Raw genomic sequence first — 10,479 nt, 5'->3', positions numbered from 1 at the left:
TCCATTAGGGGTGTGCAAAATGGGCCGTATTCGATTTGGATTCAGCCTGAATTGGGGACGGTGATTCAATTTGTTGATTTGGATCACTGTCCCAATTCAATTCAGCCAAATCCAAATCTGAAGAAAGCTGCAATGGTGGGGCGGATAAAACATCCCACAGGAGTGTGAGATGAGACTCTGCATGCTTGGTGGTGAACCTGGAAGTGGACCGGAAGTACTTCTGGTCCACTTCCAGGTCCAACACCAAGTGCATGGGGGGCCCTCCCTGCTTCTCCCCAGCTTGGCGATCAGCTGCAGGGGGACCCTGGGTGCCCCCCCCAGACCCAGGAGGCACCAGTCGCTGAGCTGTGGGTTTGGGAGGGGGGGGCCTGGCATGCTCCCCAGCAGACTCAGAAGTGGACCAGAAGTGCACTGGGGACCCCCCCCCATGCTCCGCCCCACCATCTCAGCATTCACGAGCCACCTGGTACTTTGAGGTATGTAGAAAAAACATTTAAAGCTGTGTCTATGTCTGAATCATTGAAACTTTCCAAAGCTCTCCATATCGATTCAGAGGGTTCTGATTCAATTCAGAGAGATTAAAGGGTGTCCTGATTCAATTTGGATTTGGAGATTTGGCCCCTGAATTGGGCTGAATCTCTGCCGAATTGAATCAGCGACCGAAGCTTTGCACAGCCTTACTCTCCATATCTATATATAACAGGCAGTTTAAGGGGCACTTACATTCCGGGTGTCCTATATCAGCCTCTGCCTGAACGTTTGAGAGAGACTGTCCCAACAGAGACACCATACTTGTAGTTTAATATTATCCCCAGCAAGGGGATGCCACATTGTCCCACCAGGGACACAATATTTGTAGTTCAGTTTGTCCCCAGCAAGGGTATGCAAGATTCAAAAAGCAGTTAGGAAACCCGGGAAAATTCCAGCCTAGGGATTGGCTGGGCAGCTCCCCTTAAAACTGGACTGTCTCCCCCACCCCACAGGTGGACAGAGAGAGGCACACACTGTGTGAAAAGGGCTGGGAAGGACCTGCAGTGTGGTTCCACCCCATGGTTGCCTGCTGGACCCTTCGTACGTGGGCCAGAGGCCAGCTGAGTGCCTGAAGGGTCAAGCAGAAAAGAGCCAACCCCTAGAATGAGCACAAGGAGTTTGTGAGTGAGCTGAAAAAATTCCTTAGGGTGGGGACACAGCCCAAGAAAGCCGTTATAGGCAGGGGCAGCTGGGAAATGGAGTCCCCGGCTGACCAGATCTGGCCCACAAGCCAGACATTCTCTGTCCCTGCTCTAGAGAGCAGAAAGGTGATTCCCCACCAGGCTTAGAGACTGGGGGGGTTAGTAAAAGTGTGATAAACCAACTGAGGGGGTCAATAAGAGTGTGAGTGGTTGGGAAAAAAGACTGTTCCAGGACTGGGACAGCTTGGTGGAAAGAGATGCCAGCTAGGGAAAGTCCTCAGGATGCCTGTGTGGGTTGAGACCCAGGGAAGCATGACCTGAGGGGAAGCCTTGGTATGCCTGGATGCCTTAAGGGAAAATGAGCCCAGAGGTCCTGCCTGGTCAGCCAGCTGCAACTTGCTCTCCCTATGTGTGTTTAACTGTGCAAACAGCTCTTTGGGCTTGGAGAGGCTGTGCCCAGGCAGAGAAGAGTGCACAGAGGTGCAGAGAGAAGAATGTGTGTTTTACAGGTGTCGGTGGATCAGCCTCTGCTGACTATGACACACCTGGGCCTGTGTGGGATGGCCCAAGGCAGCTGGAGCCCACAAGCATGTGGTGGGAGGAGTGAGGGACTGCCCCACTCTCCATTCATTGGGCATAAGTTGGGTGATTGGCTATTAGTTGTAAATAGTTAATTAGGGATTTAAAACACTGAGTATTTAACATAATGCCTAAGTTATTAGCTTTGTATGGATTGATTTGAGCATCCTTTGAGTGAAAATCGTTATCAACTGTTATTTTTTAATAGACTTATGCTTATGCATTGTAAATAGAAAGTTTCAAACTTTGGATATTATTTACTGTTCGTATGCATGTAGCAAGTATCTCCTGTATATAATTAAATTATGTAAATAGTTAATTATGAGTCTGCAAGTTCTTTCCATTGTAAAGAGAACAGTCACTCCTAGGTGAGCTGAGCAGAGGGTAGAGCTACCTGGCACCCCAGGTCCCAAACAATGGGACACAGCTGTGGTTAGCACCGCGCACCAAGGGCTACATATAGTATTTACAGGCATCTCAGTCTGTAAAAATCACCTCAATGTTATACATACCATTATTCTTGACTGGAGGAGAACACACATTCTTGTGAACTATTCCAAGGAAGGGTGAATGAAATGCAGCACCTGGAATTCCAAAACTGTTCCTAAAAATTGAGAAATTACTACCCCCAAAAGAATTCATCCCAGAGAGCTGCTTTTTTGTAGCTGCCACTCCAACTTTGGAATCAAATCCTCAAATAAGGATCCAAACACTAAATCAGATTTACTCTGAGTCACATTCACACAGGGAAGTGCTGTGCTTAGTCACTTGCCCTTTTGCAAATGCGATGAGTTGCTATGGTACATAATGGGACAGTCTAATCCATTATACATGCTATATACTGCAGATCAAAAAAGAAGCTCCTGTCTAAGCACTATATACTTCATAGCCATGAGATCTCCAGGGGGTGATAAAGGATGAGAATCTGTGATCACATTTATAGTCAGAACGAGAAAGAAATCCTTAAAGCTCATTCAGAAAAGGTATATGTATACAAGGAAGTGTAAAAGAAGAACATGAGAAATAATATATTTGCCAAAAATGAACAAACCTGTAGTGAATATTTATGCATGTGTCAAATATATAGTCCATATCTAAACAACGATCATTCAGTAAGCTGTTTTTGATGTTATCTGGGACATAGTTAGGTTGGATCTGTGGCAGATTAAGGTTTATTGGGGCCTCGGGCAAACAGAACATTTAAGGCCCCCCACACCCATTATGAACATGAATGTATGGACATGAATGTATGGACTTCAGCAGGGGGAGGGGCCCCTTCCCCTTCTGTTGCTGTCACAGCCAAGGGCAGGATGGGCCTCCTCACCCCATGGGGTAGGCTGAAAGGACCCAGCCAGGCTAGGGGTGGGGTGGCACATAACTGCTTCTCCTCCCTGCTCCCCTTCCCCTGCCACGGCCAGAGCAGAGCCAAGTGGGGTGAGGGTAGAGGCGGGTGCCCACTGCAGACTTGGAGCTCTCTGCTTTGCTGCCTTTGCCTTGGGGGACCTGCTCACTGCCCCCACTGCTGCTGGGTGAGCAAGAGGTGTGTGGCCCCTTGTGGAGAGCCCCAAGCCCAGAACAGAGAGTGGAGAGCTGGTGCACAGAAGCAGGGAGCCACCCCCCTTTCCCCCCACAATCCCTGGATGAGCTGCCAATGGCTCTGTTCTACTCCCTGCCCCATCCCCAGATCCGATGCACTGCCCTGGATGGGCAGAGCCCCCAGACCCTGCCCCTGCCCCACTCTCTCCTTCACCATTGGGGCCTTGATCTGCTCCCACCCCCTATGCCTTTTCTATCCCCACACCCCTTCTTCACTTACCTACAGGGAGCTGCTCTCCACTCTGCCTGGCTGTTTTCTTGCCCATGTGCATGAGAGTGACCGCACACATTCATGTGGTACCTCCTGCATCCCACTCCTGGAAGCCCCAGTTAGGACCCCTTGCAGGCTAGAATGCCTGCAAGGGGACACCCGCCATTTCCCAATTGGAAATTGGCAGGCGCCCCTGGATCTGGGCCACTTGGGCCCATGTGTTAATTCACCTATAGGTTGGAAATCTTCCTTTTAAAGGATGGAGGCTACTTGGCTCTTGTTAGCACACAGTCAAGCTATTCAGAGATGGAGTCATGAAAGGAGACTCCAGGAAAGCAGGTGATCTCAAAATGTTCAGCTATTTTTGTCAGATACAAGATTCTGAAATAGTGAGCATAACTGGCTTCACTGTTGAGTTCTGCTACGTTGCCTGTCTATTAACAAGAAAAGCAATTCACTCATGTTGCAGATTTATCCTCTCAGTTTATCCAAAAGAATTGAGGGGAACAGTGATCAGTATAGTTAGGGACCACTACTATTCAGGCTCCAGCAGAGGGAAAAGCAGACTCCCTGCAGACTCACTGGAGCCAATTTCAGGTATTTTTCATGGCAGGCTCTCCCATGCCTCTGGCTGCGGGAGTCTGCCATGGAGCTGATTGCCATTGAGCAGCTGGAGAACAGGATGCAGACTGTTCTTCAGCTGTTTTAAGAAAGTAGAGCTCACCACTTATTAAGCAACAACTTTTAAGTAAAGCCTCACCACTTAGAATTCTTAATTAAACCATAATAAATAAATGTGATTAAACAACAATTTTTATTGCTAACTTTTATGGAACGCTGACCCTCAGGCAAAGTCCACTGCTGCAAAATCCATGTTAATCATTGGAAGTGAACATGGAGCCACTGCTGACATTTCCTGGTGACATACCCTGTCTTTATGGAGTCAACACTTGGTCATAAACAGAGATGGCATGCTCCACATCCACCAAATTTATGGTAACTGTGAAGCACTGGTGCCAGAGTGTATAGCTCTGGGAATTGCTCCCTGACAGAGTCCCAGAATATAGTTATGTCCATGGGCAGCTGGCACTCTTTGACACTACTTACATAAGTGAGATATTCCTGCCTGTGCTGTTTCCCCAACTCATGAATGGACTTGAGTGACTGAGCATCAAAACTCAGCAGAGCCACCTGGGTTGGGTAAAAAATTCACATTGCCCTTAAGAATGAGAGAGCCAGTTGCCTGAACCTTGGCACATTGGAAGGATTGTATCTGTAATATTGGTGCAGTTTGGCAGCTACTTCCTGAAACACTTCCCTTCTCGGCTAGTTTCCTTGTTGACACTTGGAAAGTTTGTGTGATGATGCCCTTGCTTCAACCCAGCTTAGTAAGTCCATCACTTTGTTGTGAGCCTAGTGGATGGAGAGCTGTCAGCCACCAAACCAAGTGAGGAGCTCCATTAATTTTGTGGTATTGTCTGCCACAAAGGCCACCTGTTATTTAGTGTCTCTCTTGTTCAGGAGATCCCTTAGCTGGAGCATGGACTGCATACCCAATGTTATGTCTAGCTCTTTGGCCACAAACTGCTGGTAGTACTGGCTGTGTTTGGCATGGTACTGGATGGCACTGAACCATGAATTCTAGTGGGTGAGCACAGGCTCTGGTGGCAGTAAACAGTAACATGTGGTTCCTCATGCTAATTGGTGATGAACTCCCTGTACCAGAGCTTCCAGACAGGACAGTGTTTGAAGGCTTTCGTCAAGCTAGACACCAGGCTATCCACATCATGGAACTACATGTCCCAGATATCACTCACAATGACAGGATGTGTGCATTGCAGGTGACATATACAAAGTTGGTCATTGCTCCCTGGAGTACATCAGTGAAGCTTTGCACATGTACCTTGCATTGTTGGAAAGGAAGACAGAGATCTTGTTGCAATCTAAGCTGTAGGTGAAAACAGCTTTTATGACTGCCTGGGCAACTTGAAAAACTGACAGCCTCAAAGTAGACTGGCTCTGTCTGAAAAACAGGCAGGTCGCCACCTGTCTAGCTCCTATCTACAAATAAAATATGCAGCACGTAGTTGTCATGGCTGTCCATGGCTTCATCAGCCACAGTGGAAATAGAGTCAAACTCTGGCAGTGCAGCTTGTACAGACTGCATGTGTGAAGTTATCACCTGTGGAAGATACTCTACCCAAAACCTGTTAGCTCTTAGAATATTTCCCCCATTTGGCATGTTGTCCTGCAAGTACTGGCTCAGGATGAGGTTGTCAAGCTTCTGCAGAGGGATATTTGCAGCTGTGAATGCTTTGACCAGAGCAAATGTAGCCTCACTTTTTGCCAAACTGCTTTCAGTGGTCTTTTTAAACATCAAGGACATTGTGTTTTGCTGCTTGCTTTGTCCTTCAGCCTCTGAAGCAGCATTTCTCTTCTGTTGTATTTCTGACTTGAAATGGCAATCAATAATACATTTTTTTTCACCAGATGCAGAGTCACATTACACAAGGAGCAGAAGCTCTTGCCACCATCTGTATGAAGAGTGCCTGTAGGAAACTGCTTCACTTGATCCATGGCAGAGATTTTCTTTGCTACATAGAGCTCCGTGACACTGCTCTTGCTCATCTTTTCAGCTTGCACCATGCCAAATGCTGAAATCATAGCGTCATAGAAATTTAGGGTTGGAAGAAATCTCAGGAAGTCATCCAGTCCAACCCTCTGCTCAAAGCAAGACCACCCCCAACTATATCATCCCACCTAAGGCTTTGCATAGGTGGCTGGATGTAGGATGAGTGTGATGAGACTGGGAAGAGTTCCCCCCTGCCAGGTTCCTGCCCCCACAGCTGGGTGTGGGGCAGGGGCTTCCCCCAGCTCAGCGCAGGGTCTCCTGAGCCCTGCTTTGCTCTGCTGCCATGTGGAAGAGGAGGGGAATTTCCCCCTCCCCTTCTCCACGTGGTGGGGCAGAGCAGGGCTCAGGAGACTTGTGCTGGGTGCCTGCCCCACAGCCAAGCATGGGACACAGGGTGCCCCCACCACAGGGGCTTCCCCTGACCCAGCACATCTCTTCTGAACCCTTCTTTGCTTTGCTTCTGTATGGGAGTGGAGGGAAATTTCCCCTGTCCCTTCTCTGCACAGTGGGGGTGAGCAGGGCTCAGGAGCCCCACGCTCAGCGTGCTTATGCCCACAGCCCCGAGGGCAGGGACACTACCTGCTCTGCCCTGGGCAGGGCTTTTAAACTCCCAACCAAATTGAGGAATCAAACAACCTGATTGCCTTAACCCTGGCAGGGGGGGCAGCCTGTACTAGGCTGCCCCTGGAAACACATGGGTTTCCACAGTGTTTCCAGGGCTCTGCAGTCTTTCTTCTCCATGCTTCAGGTAAGTTTTTTGGCGGGGGTTTAAGCATTTTTCCCCACCCTTCCTCTCCCCCATGGGTTCAGGTAAATCCAGCCAAATCTCAGTTTTCTGGGGCTTCAGGGAAATGCTAAATTTTGGGCTTTCCCCTGAAATCCCCTGAAGTCCAAATTACAGTGGTCCCCAAGTATAGTCTGTAGATTGCCCATGTGGAAGGCAGCGATGGTCCTTTGCCTATGACAGGTAAGCATCTGGTTCAGTGGCCACTAGGAGTACTTCAGTTAGTTCTTTCTTTCATTTATGCCTATGTCAAAAGTGGGATTGGCAATTTTGAGCTATGTTTATGCTGAGGATTTGGATCTGGTTCATAGATTCATAGATGTTAGGGTCGGAAGGGACCTCAATAGATCATCGAGTCCGACCCCCTGCATAAGCAGGAAAGAGTGCTGGGTCTAGATGACCCCAGCTAGATACTCATCTAACCTCCTCTTGAAGACCCCCAGGGTAGGGGAGAGCACCACCTCCCTTGGGAGCCCGTTCCAGACCTTGGCCACTCGAACTGTGAAGAAGTTCTTCCTAATGTCTAGTCTAAATCTGCTCTCTGCTAGCTTGTGGCCATTATTTCTTGTAACCCCCAGGGGCGCCTTGGTGAATAAATACTCACCAATTCCCTTCTGTGCCCCCGTGATGAACTTATAGGCAGCCACAAGGTCGCCTCTCAACCTTCTCTTGCGGAGGCTGAAAAGGTCCAGTTTCTCTAGTCTCTCCTCGTAGGGCTTGGTCTGCAGGCCCTTGACCATACGAGTGGCCCTTCTCTGGACCCTCTCCAGGTTATCCGCATCCTTCTTGAAGTGTGGCGCCCAGAATTGCACGCAGTACTCCAACTGCGGTCTGACCAGCGCCCGATAGAGGGGAAGTATCACCTCCTTGGACCTATTCGTCATGCATCTACTGATGCACGATAAAGTGCCATTGGCTTTTCTGATGGCTTCGTCACACTGCCGGCTCCTGTTCATCTTGGAGTCCACTAGGACTCCAAGTTCCCTTTCCACCTCTGTGCCACCCAGCAGGTCATTCCCTAGGCTGTAGGTGTGCTGGACATTTTTCCTCCCTAGGTGCAGCACTTTTCATTTCTCCTTGTTGAACTGCATCCTGTTGTTTTCTGCCCACTTGTCCAACCTATCCAGGTCTGCCTGCAGCTGTTCCCTGCCCTCCAGCGTGTCCACTTCTCCCCATAGCTTTGTGTCATCTGCAAACTTGGACAGAGTACATTTGACTCCCTCGTCCAAGTCACTGATGAAGACATTAAAGAGTATCGGTCCAAGGACCGAGCCCTGTGGGACCCCACTGCCCACACCCTTCCAGGTCGAGACCGACCCATCCACCAAGACTCTCTGGGTGCGACCCTCTAGCCAATTCACCACCCACCAGACTGTGTAGTCATCCACATCACAGCCTCTTAACTTGTTCACCAGTATGGGGTGGGATACTGTATCGAAGGCCTTCCTGAAGTCTAAGTATATGACATCCACCCCTCCTCCTGTGTCCAGGCGTTTCGTAACCTGGTCATAGAAAGAGACTAGATTGATCAGGCATGATCTGCCAGCCACAAACCCGTGCTGGTTTCCCCTCAGCATAATTTGCCCTGCTGGGCTCTCACAAATGTGAGATAATTTGATAATTTTTTCAAAGACTTTACCAAGGATAGAGGTGAGACTGACTGGCCTATAGTTGCCCGGGTCCTCCTTCCTCCCCTTTTTGAAAATGGGGACCACGTTAGCCCTTTTCCAGTCCTCCGGGACTTGGCCCGTGTGCCACGAGCGTTCGAATATTCCCGCCAGTGGCTCTGCAATGATGTCGGCCAGTGCCTTCAGCACCCTCGGATGGAGCTTATCCAGGCCTGCCGACTTAAAGGCATCCACTTCTTCCAAGTGACTCTGCACCACCTCAGGATCTACGTATGGAAGTCTGGCGCCTTGCTGCTGCCTCTCTACAACCCCAGTGAGAGACTTGTCGTGCCCCTCACTTAGGAACACTGAGGCAAAGAACTCGTTGAGGAGTTCAGCCTTGTCCCCCCTGTCTGTCACCAATTGTTTCTGCCCATTTAGCAGTGGTCCTATTCCTCCCTGGGCCTTCCTTTTACTCCCAATATATCTAAAAAACAATTTCTTGTTGTCTTTTACTTGGGTTGCCATCCTCAGCTCCATGGTAGCTTTGGCCCGTCTAACTGCCTCCCTACAAGCACGAGCAGAGGAGGTATATTCATCTTTAGTGATCTCACCTTGTTTCCACTTTTTATGTGCTCCCCTTTTGGCCCTTAGGCTGCCCTGGATTTCTCTGGTCAGCCATGGGAGCCTCCTGGCCCCTTTCCCTCTTTTGCCTCGCTCGGGGATCGTCTTGCTTTGTGCCCGAAGGATCATTTCCTTAAGGCACAGCCACCCTTCTTGGGCTCCCATCCCTTCAAAACTCCTACTCTGCAGTGTGTCCTTGACTAATCACCTGAGTGCATTGAGATCAGCTTTCCTAAAATCTAGCACTTTCAACCTATGCAAACAATGTGGAGAGAATTCATGTTGGGTTATGAGGTTCTGCAATTTGTTTTATATCAGTGACAGATGAATGCTATGCTGTAATACAACTTGGTCATGGGCTTTTCTGTGTCAATGACAGGGTTCTTCTGTCAGCGCTATGAATGGAGTTCGTCCTGGGTGGCATTCTCTCTCTCGTATGCTGACCCTTTCTTTGTGGCATGGACGTTGAACCTGTCAATAAATCTGTCAATTTGGGGATAAGATGTGGTAACTGGAACATAGCAGATGTATGATAAAAAGGGAAATAGTAATCCAGGCAATTACAGGCCCCGTACTTTGACATCAATCTTATGCGAGATGTTAGCAATATTGAAGGAAAGAATAATCAAAGAAAATGAGGTGAACAGAAAAAAATGGGACAAAATGGTGCATTTATTCAAGGAAGATTATATCAAGCCAGTCTAATAATCTTTTATGATTGGGTAACTGAACATCTTAAACAATGGCAATGCAATGAACCTAACCTACCTAGGTTTAAGTAAAGCATTTACCATTGTAGAAAATTGGATTTAAACTGTAATCAGAAGTTGGATAACTAGTTGACTAAAAGGTAAATTGCAACAAGTTATAGTAAAAAGTCTGTTATCAGACTGGAGAAAAATTAATATTGGTGTTCTTCAAGGATCAATCTTGGGACTAATAAGATACTTCTACAGAGACTTTTACTGTACAGCTGCCTAATTATCTCCACAGGAAAGCCTCCATGTCTACACATGCAGCCTTATTAGGCCACAGTGAACTAATAAACTCTGCTGTAGGATAGTACTTGTAAGTACAAGTATTATCCTATGGCAGAGTTATTTACTGTGCAGTAATGCATGTATAGACCCTGACAGGGCTGGCTGGGGCACAAGTGTGCTTCAGTGCAGGGCTGCCTGCCAACTAGTCCCACATTGAAGAACCCTCATGCTCCAGCCACCCCCTCTGCAGCAAGTTGAGCCGGCTCAGAGCAGCCCCAGGGTGGCAGGCCAACC

Source organism: Alligator mississippiensis, chromosome 1, assembly GCF_030867095.1.
Source record: "Alligator mississippiensis isolate rAllMis1 chromosome 1, rAllMis1, whole genome shotgun sequence".
Classification (NCBI taxonomy): Eukaryota; Metazoa; Chordata; order Crocodylia; family Alligatoridae; genus Alligator; species Alligator mississippiensis.
The sequence above is the reverse complement of the archived record's forward strand: the minus strand, read 5'-3'. Positions refer to the sequence as shown.